At 36.7% G+C, this 19,767-nt stretch overlaps 1 protein-coding gene across 2 annotated transcripts in view; it reads right to left on the bottom strand.

Moving 5' to 3' along the window:
* LOC103041614 (inactive serine protease 35) overlaps nt 1–12,302 on the bottom strand; it is a 28,698-nt gene extending 16,396 nt beyond the window's left edge. For both annotated transcript variants that reach the window (XR_002650938.2, XM_007237437.4), the window contains exons 1-3: nt 12,146–12,302; nt 7,292–7,398; nt 4,027–4,159 (exon numbers count right to left, since the gene is read on the bottom strand). The gene's annotated coding sequence lies outside the window, so the exon portion shown is untranslated. The remainder of the gene's footprint in view (nt 1–4,026; nt 4,160–7,291; nt 7,399–12,145) is intronic.
* Nucleotides 12,303–19,767: the final 7,465 nt, after the last annotated feature.

The raw sequence follows: 19,767 nt of genomic DNA, 5'->3' as shown, positions 1-19,767 counted from the left end.
CAAATAAGTTTTGGCTCTTGACCTTTATGAATGAGCAAAGTGTTTCTACTTCAAACTAAATTTTGAAAATCTAATCAATCTATAAGACTATATTAAAATCAAACATTTATTTGCTGTTTTCTACCAATGTGAACCCCTACGAGTATCTGGTGCGTACAGTATTGCATAAATCATTAGCAAGGTGTTTATACAATTTATTCAAAAACAAGCAGTGTAAACTAGGGATGTAAAAAACTGATACAGTGGATTCTGGCAAATTAATGTATCTGATTTCAACTGTTTTAAACATGATCTAGCTCCAATCCTTTGTTTTTACTGCTGTGCCCTGTGGCTCCTCTTAGCAGTTTTAATGAATATTATTTCCAGCCACTAGCAATGAGGAGATTTCTCAGATACTAATAGAACTAGGGGTGGAACCAAATATTACTACTATAGTTTTCATTTTTTGATACTCTACTGATGTGTAGTGTTATATATATATATATATTTTTTTTTTTTTTGTATTGAAACATAGACATTCTAAACTCTTTACACCTGGCCTCCAATTTAACACACTAAAGTTACTGTTGCTGTATTTCTCCACATATGTAGTCATATGAATAAGGTCATACTGGTCATCAAAATTTTGTGAAATTGACATCAATAAATATATAATTCCTGGTATTTGCTTATTTAGTATTATCAGTGTATTGATCGTGATATCGCTATAATGAGCAATTTATTGTGATAATATTGTATCATTAGATCCCCTGTGATTTCCACCCCTGAAGAGAACCGTTTTGAGTCTGGAACTATTTTACAGTGGAATATGAGAACTTTCTATTAGATATTGGAAAGACATGAACATAAATTATGACATGAAATGTCAGAGGAACTTTAAAAAACTGAATCATTGAAACGTTTCAGATTCTGTCCACTTTTTTATGTGTGGGATGAACTGAATAAACGAGCTGATAACTCCAGTGCTCTGTAGAGCTGCAGCCTCAGCCGTCACTCTGATAAGATCGGACAGTTCTGCCGGGCTCGTGGTGTAACAGGCCAGGGCTGGATTTGCTTGTGGGCTGAGGTCAACGATGATCTTCTGCAACTGGACCCAATTATGAGTGATGCTGGCAGGTCCTCGCTAAGATAAGTTTACTTGATTTAAGTTGGTACATCATTTCAAATTTGTCTTCTATAAGGCATAGTCAAGTTCAGGGACCTATTTGACGAGAATACAAAATATTTTCTTTAACGTTTCTGAGAAATTTGAGATCCTACAAAGAAATATGTCTAGATAATTTCTCCATCATTTCCATTTCTGCCTGTTGACATACATAATATCCTATTCGAATGAACACACATGTCTCACATTCATGTTCTTGTCTCTCTCTTCTAGAAGTCACTCACATAGATCAGACCTGTAATTGGTATGGTGGCACACCCGATGATTTATCTCATATGTTCTGGGCATGCCACAAACTCCAGTCCCATCTCTATCTCCGTTGTTCACCATTTCTGGGACTCAGTTACAACTAACTAACTAACTTACTAACTAAGCAATCTCACATTATGGCTTTTGCTTCCCTTTAACCAGGGGTAAAATATTATTACAATGGAAATCTCACAAGCCTACTTTTTTGGCTGTTGGCTCAGAGACAAGATGATGTTTTTTAAGTAAAAAAAGTTAAAGTTTACTTTGTGTGGGTCAAAATAAAGACTTTTATTTTAAACCATTTTTATCTCTGTCAGACTCCTCATGTATTATTTAATGCAGGAATCACAAATGATTGTTCACACTTAGGTTTAAAAGTATAAAGTAGCTTCTGGATAAACATATATAGATGTAAATGCCCTGTTGTTTATAAAAATGCGCATGTTGGATTTTTTAGTTTGTTTGTTCTGTATATCGTCGCTGTCCAATGTAAAACACTTATCTCCAAAACAGCAACTTTACAGAAGAGAGAAAAAATGTGTAAACAATGGAAGTCAATGTAAAAAGAGTTTATTTCAGGTAGAGTTTCTATTCCTGACTGTGTGAGGGATAGTTTGTCTGTTCAAATTATGTAGTAAACTAAAAATCGGCAAAAATGGAGATAAGTGTTTTTCATAAGACAGCGACGATATATTGAATAATGCAAAGTGTTTTTGTGACTGTATAATTTGTCATATTTAAAGTTATGACTTCCTGTTAGTGAAAAGGGTATGGGAAGGGTGGAGGGATGTTTATTGTAATCTGTGAAGAGTCAATATAAAAAGTAAAAAATATATATGTCTTTCATACTAGTGAAAAACTAATACAGTGTATTGCTTTGCACAGCGTGGGGTTAATAGAGTGCATAACTTAAGTAATGAGCAGTCTTGAATTTGTAGAGGCTGTAGAGGATCACAAACATGCTAAAGCATATCAGTTGATCCTAATGTGTTGGTTCACTGGTATGAGTCTGTATGTATTTAATATATATATGGTTTCTGTGTGCGCAGAGAGTGTAAACACACATTCCTCACATAGCATGTCTGCTGCTGGGCCTCAGCCACAGATATTTATTTGCTAATTAACTTAATTAGTTTGTTTTTGTTTTGCATTTTCTCAAGCTTTACTGAAATCTCGATAGATGGAAATGAGGTCAGTGCACACTCGCGCACACACACACACACACACACACACACACACACACACACACACACACACACACACACACACACACACACATGCAGTACCTCATGTGTTAAAGATACGACAAGCTTTAAGACTAGCTAACAGTAATGGAAGCTTTTACCTCACCAGCATTGTGCTAACAACAGGTCTAAGACATCTCACACTGTCTAATACACTTGATGTGTGGAGACACTGGCTTAATGTATATGTCTATAAGCTAAAGTTGAGATATCAGGTGTTTTTTGGTCGTATGTCAAATTGGCACAAACCTAAAAAGTGTGCTGTATGCCTACTAATGCCAATAAAACAGATTTAACCCAACACTTTCTATCCATTTTTTTGCTTCAATTTGCAGTAGTGCATTTTCTCTCTAGCAATGTGTATACTTGCATTTTTTAGGTAGTTATATGCTTTATATATTGCCCTACAGTAGGTGTGTGTGATAGGGACAAAAATTTATTTTTTGATAACGCTGATGCATATCCAAATATCAATGTGAAATGCAATAAATTAAAATCGAATTAGAATAAACTCATAATCAAAAGCACTTGGCTTTCCAGCTCTTATTTTCTTCAGTTTCCTCTTTACATCAAATGAGCACAGTATGCAGTGTAAAAAGTTCCCTCTTTTGCTGCAGGCAGTAACGGCAATTTAAGTTTGCCGTTCTTCGTAATGTCATTGCAGCTCTCTCAGTGTTTTATCATGAAAACTCATTGTAAAAGAAACATTACCTTTCCATACCTATTAATTTACATTACAGCCCTAACCTGCAGAATGTAAATGCCATATTTATATTTCTGTATCAAACAATCAGAAGTTGCCTGATGACTGATAATGACTAAAAAGAGTCCAACTGTGTGTAATCTTATCGCAGTACAAATACAGCTGCCCCGTGACGGCCTTAGAGGTTGGTTAGGAGAATATTGAGGAGTAAACAGCATCATGAAGTCCAAAGAACACACCAGACATTTCAGGAATAAGGTTGTGGGGAAGTTTTTAAAGCAGGCTTAGGTTATAAAAAGATTTCCTAAGCCCTAGCTTTCCTAATAGTTTTGAATAGATCAGTGTGTTGGGCGGGGCAGATTATGGTGGAAGTAGGAGTCAAACTCAGTGCCTTAATTAACTTGTGTTAAAAAAATAGTAACAAGTTACTGATTCCAAATTAACAGCGTGCATTAACGCTTTAACGTTTACAGCCCTAATATTTATGTTTGTGGTTGTAATGTGACAAAATATGAAACAGTTCAAGAGGTATGAATACTTTTGCAAGCCACTGTAAAAACCTAAGAAACAAATTTCAGACTTTAAACAGTGAATAAATTATGTCTGGGTAAAAGGAGAACTGTGTACAGACTATTCCTTTAAAATATGTGTGGGTCTGAACTTACTGCTCTGTCCTGCCATTAGCAACATCTGCCGGCATGCTGCACTCAGATTACACAAACAGCGTTCTGTTAGCATGCTTCTGAGATGAAAGAATGTTTTTCCTCTGCATCTCTCGCTTCGCTGAAGGGTGCGTCCCTGAAAAAGCAAAAACACACACCAAACACTGCAGCTTAATGAACACTGCTGCAGTACAGCACACTCTCCACTTCACGAACTTCACAACTCCTTCAACCATGAGTGAAAGCACACTCTAATACCTACAGAACTTTCATTTTCAGATACTTACAGTTAGTCCAAGAAGTATTTGATCCCTTGCTGATTTTCTTTGTTTGCCCACTAATAAAGACACTATCCTTCTGCACTTTTAATGGTAGATATATTCTAACATGGAGAGACAGAATATCAAGACAAAAATCCAGAATATAATTTTAAAGAATATATTTTAATTAATTTGTATTTCAATGAGGAAAATAAGTTTTTGATCCCTCTTGCCAAACACACTCAATACTTAGTGGCAAAGCCTTTGTTTGCAAGCACAGCGGTGAGAGTTTGTTGTAGTTAACCACAAGTTTAGCACACACACCAGGGGGACTTTTGGCCCACTCTTCTTTGCAGATCCTCTCTAAATCATGAAGGTTGGTGGGCTGTCGCTTGGCAACTCTGACCTTCAGCTCCCTCCATAGATTTTCGATCGGATTGAGGTCTGGCGACTGGCTGGGCCACTCCATGACCTTAGTGTGATTTTTCTTGAGCCAATCCTTTGCTGTATGTTTAGGGTCGTTATCATGTTGGAAGACCCAACCACGGTCCATTTTCAGATCCCTGGCAGAGGGGAGGAGGTTGTCCCTCAGGATTGTGCGGTACATGGCTCCATCCATCTTCCCAGTGATGCGGTGAAGTACCCCTGTACCCTTGGCAGAGAAACACCCCCAAAACATTATGCTTCCACCTCCATGCTTGACGGTGGGCACAGTGTTCTTGGGGTCATAGGCAGCATTTTTGAGTTGAGGCCAAAAAGTTCAATTTTGGTCTCGTCTGACCACAAAACCTTCTCCCAATAACTTGGTTCATCTTTCAAATGATCATTGGCATACTTGAGGCGCGCCTCCACATGTGCTCTCTTCAGCAGGGGTACCTTTTGGGCACTGCAGGATGTGAGTCCATTGTTGTGCAAAGTGTTGCCAATTGTTTCCTTGCAAACTGTGGTCCCAGCTGCCTTCAGGTCATTTGCTAACTCCTGCCGAGTGGTTGCAGGACAATTTCTGACCGTTCTCAGCATCATTGCCACCCCACGAGGCGAAATCTTCTTTGGAGCACCGGGCCGAGGTCTGTTGATTGTCATGTTATACTCTTTAAACTTTCTGATAATTGCACCAATAGTTGTTACTTTCACATCCAACACCTTACTAATCTTTTTGTAGCCCATTCCAGCTTTGTGAAGGTCAACAATTCTGACTCTGAGGTCCTGTGACAGCTCTTTGGTTTTACCCATGTTGGAGACTTGAAATCTGTGTGATCTGTCTGATTCTGTGGACAGGTGTTTTTCACACAAGTGATTAGTGAGAACAGGTGGCTTCAGGTCAGGTAACAAGTTGATTGGGAGTGTCTAACTGGTCTGTAAAAGCCAGAACTGCTAATGAATACTAAGGGATCAAATACTTATTTCACTCCATGAAATACAAATCAATTAATATATATTCCTTAGATTTATTTTCTGGATTTTCTTTTTAATATTCTGTCTCTCCATGTAAGAATACATCTACCATTAAAAGTATAGAATGATCATGTCTTTATTAGTGGGCCAACGAAGAAAATCAACAAGGGATCAAATACTTCTTGGACTCACTGTATATACTTTTTAGTGCATAGTAAATAATACATTGTAGACAATGAATAGTTCATTTTTAACTATTTTAAAACATTCATCATTCAATCATAGCTGAATTGAATACTAAATTCTTGATAGTGAACATACTGACATACATAACTACACATGCCTGTTGGACGCAGTGTGGACAAACATGAATTTGTGTGTGTGTGAAACCCCAAACCAGTCTAACACCAGTGCTCTATATACAGACTGGAGGTTTGGCCCAGACTTCAAAGTGCGGAAACTTTGGGTTACCTTAAAACACCTGGTAAACTGATGCCCGTCAATCAGCCTGACACCAAAATAACACATTTTAGTCCCAAATTACATCAAAACAACACATCCACTCTCTCACCCACTCACCAACCTCAGGAACATCAGGAATCCTTACAGCTCATGTTCGGGTCTTACACCCCACCCCATTGATAGCCCCATTGTTTCCACCAGCATGTAACCGGCATCGTTCTGGTTTGTGAACCTAATTTTGAACCATTCGCAGTTTTTCCACCGACAAAAGTAGGTTCTGGCACTAGGAAGGTTTATTTGCAGCGAGAACCATCGAATACTGTATTCTTCAGTGTGAATTGTGTTCACCACCGCCGGGCAGTCACCAGTAAATGCTGTGATCATGTATAACCTATATGTTACAGTATGTTACATATCTATGCACCTTATTCTTTAGACTGTACTATGCCAGTACTGCAATGTTCTGTATGTTAAATTCCCATTGTCCTCAGTATTTACTGTACTCATTGTAGTGTTTTAGTTCTATTTTACAAAATTTGTTGCGCATTTGCACTTTGTTGTCTACATTGTTCTGTTGGTTCCATGTTGCACTAGTACACTTTCTGGAGGAATGTAATTTCATTGCACTGTGTTCTTGTTCTCAGATGGAATGACAATAAAAGCCTCTTGACTTTACTTGACTTGAACAAGCAGGTCAGTTTCCTCTTTTGAGATGTGCAGAAGTGCTGCGCCGGTAAAATAGCAATCCGTACCGTGCAGGCTGTTTTGTTGTTTTGCAAGGTTGACAGCTTGCCTGGAGATTTCTAAAATAGGGGCTTAAACTGTTCATGTTAGCCTTGTTCTGTTTCTAAGAAACATTTTGATTTTCTGAAATTAAATTACTTACCTTAATATTTTGCAGTGACAGTGACAACACCTCAAAGAATCATTAAACTTAACTAGTCAGCACTGCACATTTGACAAAAAAAACAAACACCCCACATCACAAAAAAACTTTACAAAATATATAAAAGGTTATCTAAAGAGAAGTCTCTCTATATTTGTAACAATGTATTCGTTTAGACTAAATCTTGAAAAATGTATTGTTATACAGTGTTTCTATTAAAACAACGATGCTTTGGACACAAAATACACATAACATTGATACTGACCTCATTAGTATACTGCTGCTACTGTTCTACTGGCCCAGTTTCACCTCATCTACTGCTCTCTCCGTCATTCTGCACTCGTCCAGCATCTTCTTCACAGCCTTCATACACTATACATAAAAAATAAATAAATCTGATCAGAATGTGTTTATTCATTTATGTGCAAGAAAAGGTTTACTCTCCGATCATAAATCAAAGCTCAGTCCGGACAGGAATACAGACTGGGCTTGTTGTCTGTGCTCTGTGGTGTTTGTGTAGTGGTCACAGCGATGGTCAGAACATCTCTGACCGCAGCGTCCACACATGTACAAACACAAAGAGGGAGTTTGGCCATGAGAGCAGCCATCCAAACCATAACACAAACAAGAGTGTTGGAGGACTGTCATCATCAATACGGCCTGAGCGGCCCGTTAACACACCCTCTGTTCTCTGCTGTGATTTAACCCGTCAGACTAAACACACATCTGATAAGAAGAGAGTGCAGAGGAATAAAGTAGAATAGAGGCAAATACAACATCCCACAGTGGAATACTATAAAACAAATCAGACCCTGGAGGAGACAGTGGAGGAGACTGGAGAGGGAAATTATAACAACACAGAACAGAATAACATACAACAGAAAATTATACAATAGAACCCAATACATCATAATTTGGTAGAATAGGATTAAATTTAGGGATACAGAATAGAATAGAATGATATACAATAGTAAAAAGGAATAAAAATGCAAAAAGTACTGAATAGTTTTAGTAGCATTTAATTGAATAACATAAACTAATAGAAAATAATAAAACTGAATATAACAAAAAAGAAAAAATAGTACAGTCATACAATTTTTTTTAATATTTTTTACAATATTTAGAATAAGAAAAATGAATAGAACAAACAGAAAATAATTATACAGTAAGATACCTGTTTAAAATAAGGCTACCATAAAAATACATTTATTAATGGTTTATAAAGGGATTTATTAATGTTATTAGCCAGGTTATAAATACTTTAAAATCATTAATAACCAGATGAAGCATACAAATAGAGAGAGAAACCATGGCATGCTATTTGCCAAATAGTGATCCATATTCATTTAATCTGTCAAACCTTTGTCTTTTTTTTATTAGTCAGCATTAAACTGTCATGTAATCATATTTGCCAATGTCTTGTCTGGTGTACATTCACATAATAAATTATTAAATTGACATTCTTTATTATTTGCCTTTACATTTTCAACATGCCAGCTGCCATCTTCAGGACTGTAACAGGTAATGGTATGACAGTTATATTTTAACTGGTTATTCATGACTTTTAAGGCATTTATTTATTATAGTGGTACAATTAAGAATATATGAAAAATATATGATGCAATTACTTTAAAATCATATAGACATAGAATAGACATAGAATCCAACAAAACTAAATGTAATGAATGGAGTAAAGTAGAAGCTAATCAAATCAAAAATACAGTAGTGTCAAAGCTATACACAGTCTATGGCTGGGACCAAACTAAAAAAGTCAGAAAATCTGGATCAAATAAGGCAGGTGTGAAAAAATTTGTGTTTCCTTGCCATGAGCAATGTGTTCATTGCTCTCTTACATGATAACACCTTACAACTTATACAGGTTTGGACCTTCCCAAGACCAGGTTTCCTGAGGTAACACTCCATAATCCTTTTACACGCTGATATCCCATGACTTTACAAAAACACAGAAACTTAATTAAATAAGAGACTGATGGTCATTCATTGCAGCTCGAGGATCCCTCAGCTTCTGACTGACCGTCTGAGTGACAGAGACGCCACTCAGTTCACTCTCCAGAGTAAACCACAGCTTTTAATATAGAGAAGTATGTAGATAAACACTGATTGTGGGCAGAGGGAAGTGACAGACTCCTCCGGGTCCTCTTAATAAATTCCAGATCCAGAACGGTAATGTGAACAGTAATGTGAACAGGCCGCTCTGGACGCAGTGTTGCGGGTGTGAATGAGGTAATGTTCATGTTGGGCTGGATAATGTGGAGTATATGACCTCTCAGATCTCACAGCGCTCTCAGAGTGATGTGGGAAAGTGGAGTGCACTTAAAAGAGTGAGGGATAAAATGAGCGAGGGAGATTGTATATGTATAAATTCAAGCCTCCCTCTGAGCAGGGTGTGTACTGTATGTTTGGCAGCGTTATGATGTGATTAGATGTCCCATATGTCAGAGATCCGGAACAAAGAGGCATTTCATGACCCCAAGCAGGCGTGAGTTATGGCTAATTATACAGTTAGACAGCTACCATGTGAGAACCTCACAGTCTCTGCAATTTAATGCATTCAAAAATACAGTAAATAGGTAGTAAAATAATTTATTTAAAAACACTATTTCCACAGGAATGTCTATGCCTTGCACTTAGATAGTTGTAGATAATTTTATATATATATATATATATATATATATATATATATATATATATATATATATATAATCTTATCTTATCTTATCAACTCCAAAAATGGGCCAGGCAAAATTATTGACACCCTCAACTTAAAATTTGGTTGCACACACTTTAAAACAATAACTGAAATCAATCTCTTCCTATAACCATTAACAAGCTTTTGATGCCTCTCAACTGAAATTTTGGATCAGTCTTGTTTTGCAAACAGGTGTCGTGAATTTACAGGACACCTTTTCCCAACAGCAATTTCAAGATCTCTACATGGGTGTTCAATGGGATTTAGATCTGAACTGATTGCTGGCCATTCCAGAACTCACCAAAGTTTTGTTTCCATTCATTTTTAGATGCTTTCTCAGTATGTTTGGAGTCATGTTTTCATCGTAGGCCTCTCTTTTTGGTAAACAGTAGAATTATATGCCTTACCAATAAGCTCTATCTAGATCTCAATTGTCCGCAAGACATTTTCCCAGAATGATTTTGGCTCACTCACATACATTTTCTCAGTCTAGCTTTTTTATAGTAATTTGAGCTGACACTGATGCGCCCTGAGCCTGCAGGACATCTTACATTTCTTTGGGACTTGATTGGGGCTGCTTATCCACCATGCAGTCTATCCTGGATTGCAACCTTTCATATTTTTTTACTTTGTCCACATCCAGGGAGATAAGCTACAGTGCCATGGGCTGTGAACATCTTGATTATGTTGCGCACCATGAACAAAGGAACATCAAGATCTCAGGAGATAGACTTGTATTGCTAAAATTGTTCATATTTTTCCACAGTTATGAAACTGAAGTCCTCCAACAGTTCTCTTCTCCTCTTTCTGTTCTCTATGCTTAGTGTGGCACACAAACAATGCAAAGATTAAGTCTACTTCTCTCTTTTTTCTCTGGTTTTAGGTGTGATTTTTTTATATTGCCCACTCCTGTTACTTGCCACAGGTGATTTTTCCACAATTTTGAAAAGGTGAAAATCTTTGAGTTTTGTGTGAAATTATGTAATGTTTGTCTTTTTTGTGTTGTGCCAATATACACAAAGAAATAAGCTATTGCAATAATATTCTGACAGAAATGTTAGGGGTGTCAACACTTTCGGCCATGATGGTACACTCATCCTTTAAATTTTGTGGACACACCTTTATACACAGTGGTTAGGTAGGGGTCCACAAAACTGACAAATTCATGTTTTCATTTTTATTAAAGTCCTATATGTATTAGGTTTTGAGATGGAGCTTCAGTCAGATTATACTGCGTACAAATGTTAACAAATGAAGTGCAGATATTATGCTATCAAGGTGGAGTTACAGACTCTCAGATTTTACATCTTAGTAAATTGTGTTGGCCTTTTGAAATGTTGAATAATTTTGAGAACCACTCAGAATTGAATACGCTCTCCAAATGCTTAGAATAAGAGAAATCTGTATGATATCTCCCTCTAGTGACAACAGAGTAAAAACGCAGGTATTGTAGTCAGTTTGCAGAAAAGCCAAACATATTTTGGTTCTGTCAAATTAATCTGGGGTATAAGGACAAGTAAAAAAAGGAGTAGTCAGAGAAAAATACACTTGGAGGCTCGTTCTTCATTAATCCGTTCATTACCAGTTTCAAAACAGGCCCAGAACATTTTGCTACCACCACCATGCTTGTACAGTTAAATGTGTGCTACCATAGAAAATTAATAAATCAAACACATACAAAAATATTTCCACTGAAAATATATTATTTTCAAAAAGGCATGCCATGTATACATTCATATAAGCATATATATATATATATATATATATATATATATATATATATATATATATATATATATATATATATAAAGATTTCATAAACTGCAAAACGTGTTTCATTGAATTATTTTACTTGTAAACACAGTGTTGAGGAGGATCCTTCAATAAAGTAATCCATTACTGATTACTTAGTACTTAAATTAAATTGTAATTACTTTGCTCCTTATCTATTTACTAGATAATGTAACCTTATTCCTAATAGGTTTTAGTTACATTCTCTAAAACACATAAGACTTAACCAATATAAGCCCAGAACCATTTCTAAATATTATTGGTGTCAAATTCAAAATTAAAAGATTAATTCAGTGAGCAGCTCATTGATTTTATTTATTTTTCTTCTGTGGGTACATTAATGTCACAAAAATGAATAATTTGTTGTATTATCTTCAGCAGTAACCCAGCAATCTTACATTCTGTAGATAATACCAGATGAACAAACACACATTATTTAGGGACTGAATAGAGTGCTGTAACGAACTTTTTTAAAGGCTCTGTGACATACAGTAGGTATCTATTGGCTGTTCTGGGTTAAAATACAGGAATTCAATCTGGAAAGTTAAATAATAATAGACAGTAGACAGTTGGAGCATTTCTCTCAATATGTAGTCTCCAACAAGTTTCCTGATTTACCTTTAGTCCCGGTGGTTGTTGTGCTGAATTCGGCTTCTTTAACTGATACTGGGGCGCTCTCTCCGTCTGTACAGGGTTAATGAGTGTTTTAAGCTTGGACAGAACTTAAACTTCACAGTAATGTTTTCTCTTCCTCTCCCGCTGTAGCCACACTGCGCTCGTGCTGCGCGCGACACAGTCAGTCACGTGACCAGCTGATCAGGCAGCTGTGTTAAGGGGTTATTGTGTGGTTACTGCATAGTAGGTAATTAGTGTACGGCTAAAGGGAAGGTTAAGTCTTTGATGTTTGCGTTAAATTGTGTTTTCTTATTGGATCATAAACAGCCTTATGTTAGTTGTTAGGTATAGGATCTTGTAATTTTTGCAGAGGTAAATGTGAATGAGTGGGTGAGTAGAGTATAGAGGAAAGGAAATGGCTGGGCTGGATGTAAAACGCTAGTTGATACGTACAGGATTTTGTCATCATTCTGTATTATGTTACATAGATACAGAGAAAGATGCATAGATGGATAGATAGATTGTGTGCAATGTAATGCACAGCACAATGGAGAGCAGGTGCAGAGCTTGAATATTAAGGTTGTGGGTAAAATCCTGTGATATCTTATGTCTGGGACGCCAGACTTCACTGCTGAGCCTTCCGGAGGGGTTGTAAGCCTAATTCAGCGAAACACTAATGAAGGACGGTGCCTACCCGATGACCCCTGTGAAGAGCTTGCTACATTGTGATTAGTGATCATTGTGTAGGTAAAAAGGAAGGTTAGGTGTTTGATGTTTCTGTTAGTTGTAACTTAGTCGTGGATTTAAATATGAATGAGTGTAAGAGAAGAGTACTAGTGTACAGGAAACTTATATACAGGAGGGAGGAACCAGGATTCCTGTAGAAAAATAACAGGAAAGACAAAGAAAAAGAAAAAGCAAGAGACCTTGTGTATAACCTCCCAATTGTTAGGTGCTATATTATGTTAGCAAGCTAGACTGTGAGGATGATTAAAGTTTAAGTTGATTATGACTCTTTTCTTACAGAGGGAATGGGGGCCTGGTCTGCTTAAAACAGTGGGGTATCTGTGCTTATTTTTAGATTTACAGATTTAGGTGGACATTTTGCTTGTGGTCTCTTGCTTTTTCTTTTTCTTTGTCTTTCCTGTTATTTTTCTACAGGAATCCTGGTTCCTCCCTCCTGTATATAAGTTTCCTGTTAGATCCTCTTGAGTGGAAACTTGGTTTCTGATCTGGGGCTTTAAAAATGTTATATATATTTGTATGTTATTTTGTCCTCTTAATGTTGTGGTCTTCACAAGCTAGCCATAACCCTACCGTATCTCAACCTTCAGATTCTGTTATTAATAAACATTTTGTGTCTACGTTATTTTACCAAGTACTTCAATACAGGTCTCATACCTTACTATCAATCTGCTCGTCCCTATAAACATTGCATTTATTGATGGAAAAAAAAAGATAATTTTTAGATCACCAGGTAACTAAGACCCTATAAATATTACTACTGTTCCATCATTCAGTCATGAAAAAATTCAACAATACCATGCTGGATATATTTTACTTTTATATTTTGTACATTAAATATAAGGAGTTATTAAAAAGGTACTAAATGCATGACAAGAAAAACCTAAAATGGATGGAATAGATACAACTTTAACAATGGGGATTTTTGACAGCAATTTTCTTTTACCAGCATGATGGTAAAGTACAGTCTTTTCTATTGTGAGAGAGTCCTATACAGCACTGCATCACATTTATCCACTTTAGAACACTGTCTAGTTGGTGTGGCATAAAATGTGCTTTATAACAGGACCCTTTTTGACTGGACAGAAAGCAAGGGCCACTCATACATTATTAAAATATCTTAAATGCTGTATTGTTTTTGAATGTTTTATTCCTCTGGTTTAGGTTTAAAATACCAGGATTGTTTACTGACCTCTAGTGGATAAACTCCACTCTGACCAAAATTCATAGCTATTTCAGCCGTCTCATTCAGTTTTCTTGCTAAACAAACTTCTCTAAACTGGGTAGATAAAAAATCATCATACATACATTTAAAATATGGTAATACATAGATTGCACATATTATAATATACAAAAATATATGGCGTACACCTTGTCTTTTTAAGTACTTTCTCACATTCTGTCATCTTACCACCGCTTCAAGAAATGGGGCAAGAAACCACATTACATTCATTACAGGCCACCTGCTGATGTAATAGGACACAACATTACACACCATTTTATATTATTACAGAATAAGTTGGTTTTTATTATAAATAATGTTAACAACACACAAATTATGTCCACTTTTAAAGTTTTATTTTATTACTATGTTATTTATTATTTATTTTAATACATACATTTTCATATATTATAATTACCAATTAAGTATATGTTTATATTTTATAAACAATATAACATATAAAGTTTGAATAGGCATAGACACTGGTGCTTCAAAATACTTGACTTTATGGATTCACCAAAAAGAAAAAAAAATAGTTTGATAGATAAAATTAGGTGTTAAAATACACAGGATTGCAGAGTATATTTATGTCTTAACTTTTGAACAGACGTAAAAAAAAGATTTTATTTATTAATTATTTTTTGAGCTTTTTTTATTATTATTATTAATTCAGAATTACTCAGTGTACATAGCAGCTGCAGAGTTTAAATTATATTAAAAAAAAACCTAAAAATGGACAAAAATGGAAATGCAAGTTTTTAATAATTAAAAAGCAGCAATATAAATTCCAGTACTGTATTGTTGATGTAATTAAGCAATGCCCTTTCTTTCCAGTAGGTGGCAGGTGTAGGTCATGGTTTAGATGCAGTAATAATGTACTCGTGTGGAATGTTGTATTGTATGTGTGCATGAATGCATGAGTACATTAATAGATTTATATTTACTTTAATGCACCATCAGTCACCCATCTTAATGGATTTTATTATATTATAATAAAACCTTTGGATGTTAATGAATGCTGTTTTACTTTTACTGATAAGTTCAGAGATACAGTGCAGCATCAGTGTATTTTGACTGTTTTGTGAGTGTGTGGGGTGTGTGTGTGTGTGTGTGGGGGGGGGGTGTTGTTGAGTTCTGTATGTGTCAGTGAGTGTATTAAACCACTTTACAGGAAATGAGTGAGAACATGCTAACTCAGCAGAACCGCCAAAGCCATTTCACTTCCTTTCCTTGTCACCATGGCAACCTGCTTAACAGCAAATTCTCACAAGGGGTCTCCAAAAGTTGAGTAAACCCCTTAACTATACTCATGTTTATCATACTATCAGTTTTAGAGGTGTTTTGGGGCCTGAGGCTTAATCCATATTAGTGTCAAACTGCAAACATCAAGCCCAAACCTACAACACAGCAAACTTGTTTATGTTTCCCTTGAAGGTGTGGTCATCTCACACCCATCACTGTGACCACTTCACCCTCTACAGCTTCTGTATTTTTCACACTAATATGCGCACTGTATTATAAGGGGCAATAGACGTCTATTTTCTGGTCTATTTTTATACATAAGGCGCACTGGATTATAAACCGCATTATGCAACTTCTATGCAAAGGAACAGACAGGGGTGTCAAAATGTTTTTCTTCAGCAGTAGAAAGGTAAAGCACTTTCGTGTATTTACAGTAAGCTTGGATTCTCACATTCCTCCAGCACTAAGACTGGAGCATTAGCATTAATCGCTAACTGCGGAATCCTATGTGTTCTGGTAAGCCAGGGTGATATTAGCTATTGGTAACACACAGGCTAGAGTCCAATATACTTCATACCTGTCAAGTCTCCCGTTTTGGCCGGGAAACTACCGGATTTTACTCCTCTTTCCCGCCGTCCTCCCGTTTTAGTATTTTCCCGTAAATTTCCCGTATTATATTAAAATAAAAAGATATAGAGACAGGGCACTGACCGCTCTGTGTCTCCTAACCAATCGTGGAGCCGGATCAAAGAGAAAGTCCCGCCTTTCAGGAGAAACAGCCAATCAGCTTGCAAAGGGGGGTCAGTGTGGGGAAGCCCCTCTTCGCTGTGAGTTCAGGCAGCTAGTTGGAGCAGCTGATGTTAAAACAGATCTGGATATACAGCGATTTTTCTAAAAGAAAGGTAACGGTAGGCTAATCATGTAAACTGTGATGAGATTTGTCTGATAGCTGCTTAAAAATACCTGTCTTAAAATGGAAGGGATACTGAACCTTCGTTGGGCTGGTGGGACGACTTTAAGCGGACAGAGGAAAATATCCCTTATTTTTAAATCTAAAAATTGACAGGTATGATATACTTGCCTCTGAATAGCGAAAGAGCTAGAGCCTAGTGCAGTTAGCGGCTAATGCTAACGCTGCTCCAGTAGTGTTAGGCGATGTTAGCAGCAGGCTACAGTCCAATAATACTTACCTCTGAACAGCAAAAGAGCTAGCGGTTACTGGCTAATGCTGCTCCATTAGTGCTAGCTGGGGTTAGTGGCAGGCCACAGGCTGATAATACTAATCTCTAAATGGCAAAAGAGCTAGTGCTTAGTGTGGTTAGCGGCTAATGCTAAGACTGTTAAAATACATACATAATACATTAGGTGGACTGATGATTTTTGGGAAAATTAAAGGATTTTAGATGCACCTTATAGTGCGGAAAATACAGTACATTAACTCGTCATTAAATTTTGACGTAATATAACGCTGTTGCATATCACAATATCGGTGTGTAATGTGATAAATTAAGATCCAAAATTAGTGTGAGTTTTTTTAAAGGCATTTGAGCACTTGGCTTGAGAGCTCTCAGTTTCCCCAGGCAGGAGGTAGTTTGGTAAGCGTGTTTACTGTGGACTTCTACCTCATTCTGCCTCCAGCCTAGTTACAATATGTCAAGTGTTTATACACTGACAGAGCTCTGTCTGTTCTGTCTGTTGGAAATGCAAAAAAACACTAAAATAATACTTATCTTACAGCTTTAAAGTTTATTATGAACGTATGTTCACTGTGGAACTGTCTTGACCTCTGTAGTGCACTAAGCAGGGATAATGGAGCAAGTAAACCTGGTGAATTATCAAGGGAACTACCACTATGGCTGCTACCACTTTGACCTAAGGATTGCTGATTCGAATCCCGATTATGTTGCTTGCCATCGGCAGCCAGAGCAAAATTGCCCATGCTCTCTCGGGGGCGGGTAGATCATGCTCACTCCCAAAGTTAATTTTGGCCAATGTATCAGAGCTAACGGGTGCTTTTCTCTAAACATGCTGGCTACTCGTTAATGCTACATACGTAGCAGTTTGGAAAAAAGAGCCAGTGGTTGGCTTTACATGTGCTAGTCTTCCGTCTCCTGACATTGGGGTGTGGGAGTCCAGCTGAGTGGGGTAATCAGCATAGTAGCAAAATTGGTGAGAAAAGTAGAACATAAAAAGAACATGTACTGATTGAAACTTGAGAAAGTACCACACTTGTACTTGTCCTTGTGGTAAAGAGAACCAGAAAGATTTCTAACACTAGAAATCTTGTGTTGAGAAGAAATTGATTACAAGCCACCAGATACTTGTAGTGAAGAGAACTTGAAAATGTATCTGTAGAAATCTTTAGTGAGGAAATGTAGTAAAAAAGAACAGGATAATGCTGTAGGGTACGTGGCTACACGTAGCGTATGCAGATGCTACAGCATAAATTCATTGCAGATGCATAATATTGTCCTTAAGCAATTCATCAATTTGTAACAGACTGCTTAACAGGTCATATTTACAAGAGGGAAAACTTTAGTTAACTTTAGTTAACTAAAAGTTTTAGCACCTGAACTACAAGGCTAAGGATTAGCATCACATATAACAACACACTCTCATTAAACTGTGATCTGCTAATGGGATAAAACACTTTCAGTGAATAAAATGACCTTGAGTAAAACATCTGGAAATAAGTTTAAATTTGCAGAATGTTTTCATAGGTTTACAGTCTCAGAATAAAGATTTTGCTATATAAAGCACATATAAATCCATATATGAATACAATCACTAAGATTTCACACGCTGTTTAGAGTTATTTTGTTGCCACTCAAACATGGTCGCTGTTTTAAGAGTTGTTGTGTATTCTGTGTGAACTGATGCCACTACTGATACAAAAAACCCCTTACCACCCCCCCCCACACACTCACAACTATTTTCTTCACTCATTCTCTCAAAGATTAAGCTTGAGATTATAATGTGCCATTTAAGCAAATACAGTGTTCTTGTGTGTATACACTTTGAAAGGCCTATGAAGAGCCCTTAGCATGTTCAAATACTATGAAAGCAGGGTGATGTTTGATGGTATATAAGCTTTCATTCTCTTTTATGTGCACTTCATCCTTGTATCATCCAATTATCCACTGCTTTTATCTTCTCGAGACTTGAATATACAGCTCTGGGGAAAAAATTAGACTACTTAAAAATAATGAGTTTCTTTGAGATTTTACCAAATTGAAAACATAATCAAGAAGAAGATGGATGATCACAACCATCAAACCAACCTGAACTGCTTGACTTTTTGCACCAGAAATAGCACAAAGTTATCCAAAAGCAGTGTGTAGTGGTGGAGGAGAACATGCCAAGATGCACAAAAACTGTGATTAAAAAACAGATTGATTTCTGGACTCATGTTCATTTTACACAAACATACACCTATAAATAGCAAAATCAGAGAAACTAATTCAGAAAATGAAATGATGTCTTTTTTATGTCAATTTTTTACCAGAGCTGTAAATCAGCTAAGATAATGTACGGTCAGATAACCTATAAGGAGAAGGACATCACAAAGTCCCACTAAAGAACTTGTTGTTGATGATCTGCTGAAGCATCCTGTGTGTTGTGTACGTGGTGCTCTGTGTACGTGCCTGTGAGTTTGTACATTATCTGCTTTCGGATGTTAACCACTTGACAAGTAATGAACAGTAACCACAAAAAACATGCAGAGGGTATCTGATGTAACTTAATTTCAACTTTACATGAGAAGTTGGATATGAGTGTGTCAGCAAAGGCCAAAAATAATTTCTGTCCAATGAAAAGTAAATCACTTTATATATGTGTCGATTTTAAGTTTGCTACATAATTTAAACAAACTTGGTGTCCATGACACTGTGAGAAACTTCTTGATGAATGGACGATTGGAAATCCTCCCAAATTACCTGAAATGAACTCTTTTTACATTGACATTTGTTAAAAGTTAAGAAGGTTTTATTTTTTTTGTTAAAAGTTGCTTTGTTGTTTTGGAGATACATGTTTGTCACTGGACAGCAATGGGATGCATTGCTTGTTTAGCTTAAGTAATGCTCAGGTTGTTGCTAAGGTTATTCTATGGGTTTCTATGGGGTTGTTTCTAGGTGGTAATGACATTGTTAGGTGGATGCTATCCTGTTCCAATTGGTCACAATGCTATTTCTGTGCTGTTGTCATAGTATCTCAGTGGGCTTTCACACCTACCTCATTTGATCTGAAGCAAAATAGTGAAGTGGTCTTAGTTCAGATCTACCAAACTGCAGTCCAGTTGTCTGAAGAAAGGAAGAGAGAACTGGTGTTGTGCTGAAATGTGACTATCCTTGACGTGCACATCATACCGTATGGGTGCAAATACTTATGCTGGTGATTCCTATATCTACTGTAACTGTAG

This window comes from Astyanax mexicanus, chromosome 13, assembly GCF_023375975.1.
Source record: "Astyanax mexicanus isolate ESR-SI-001 chromosome 13, AstMex3_surface, whole genome shotgun sequence".
NCBI lineage: Eukaryota > Metazoa > Chordata > Actinopteri > Characiformes > Acestrorhamphidae > Astyanax > Astyanax mexicanus.
This window is presented reverse-complemented; position numbering and strand designations above follow the sequence as displayed.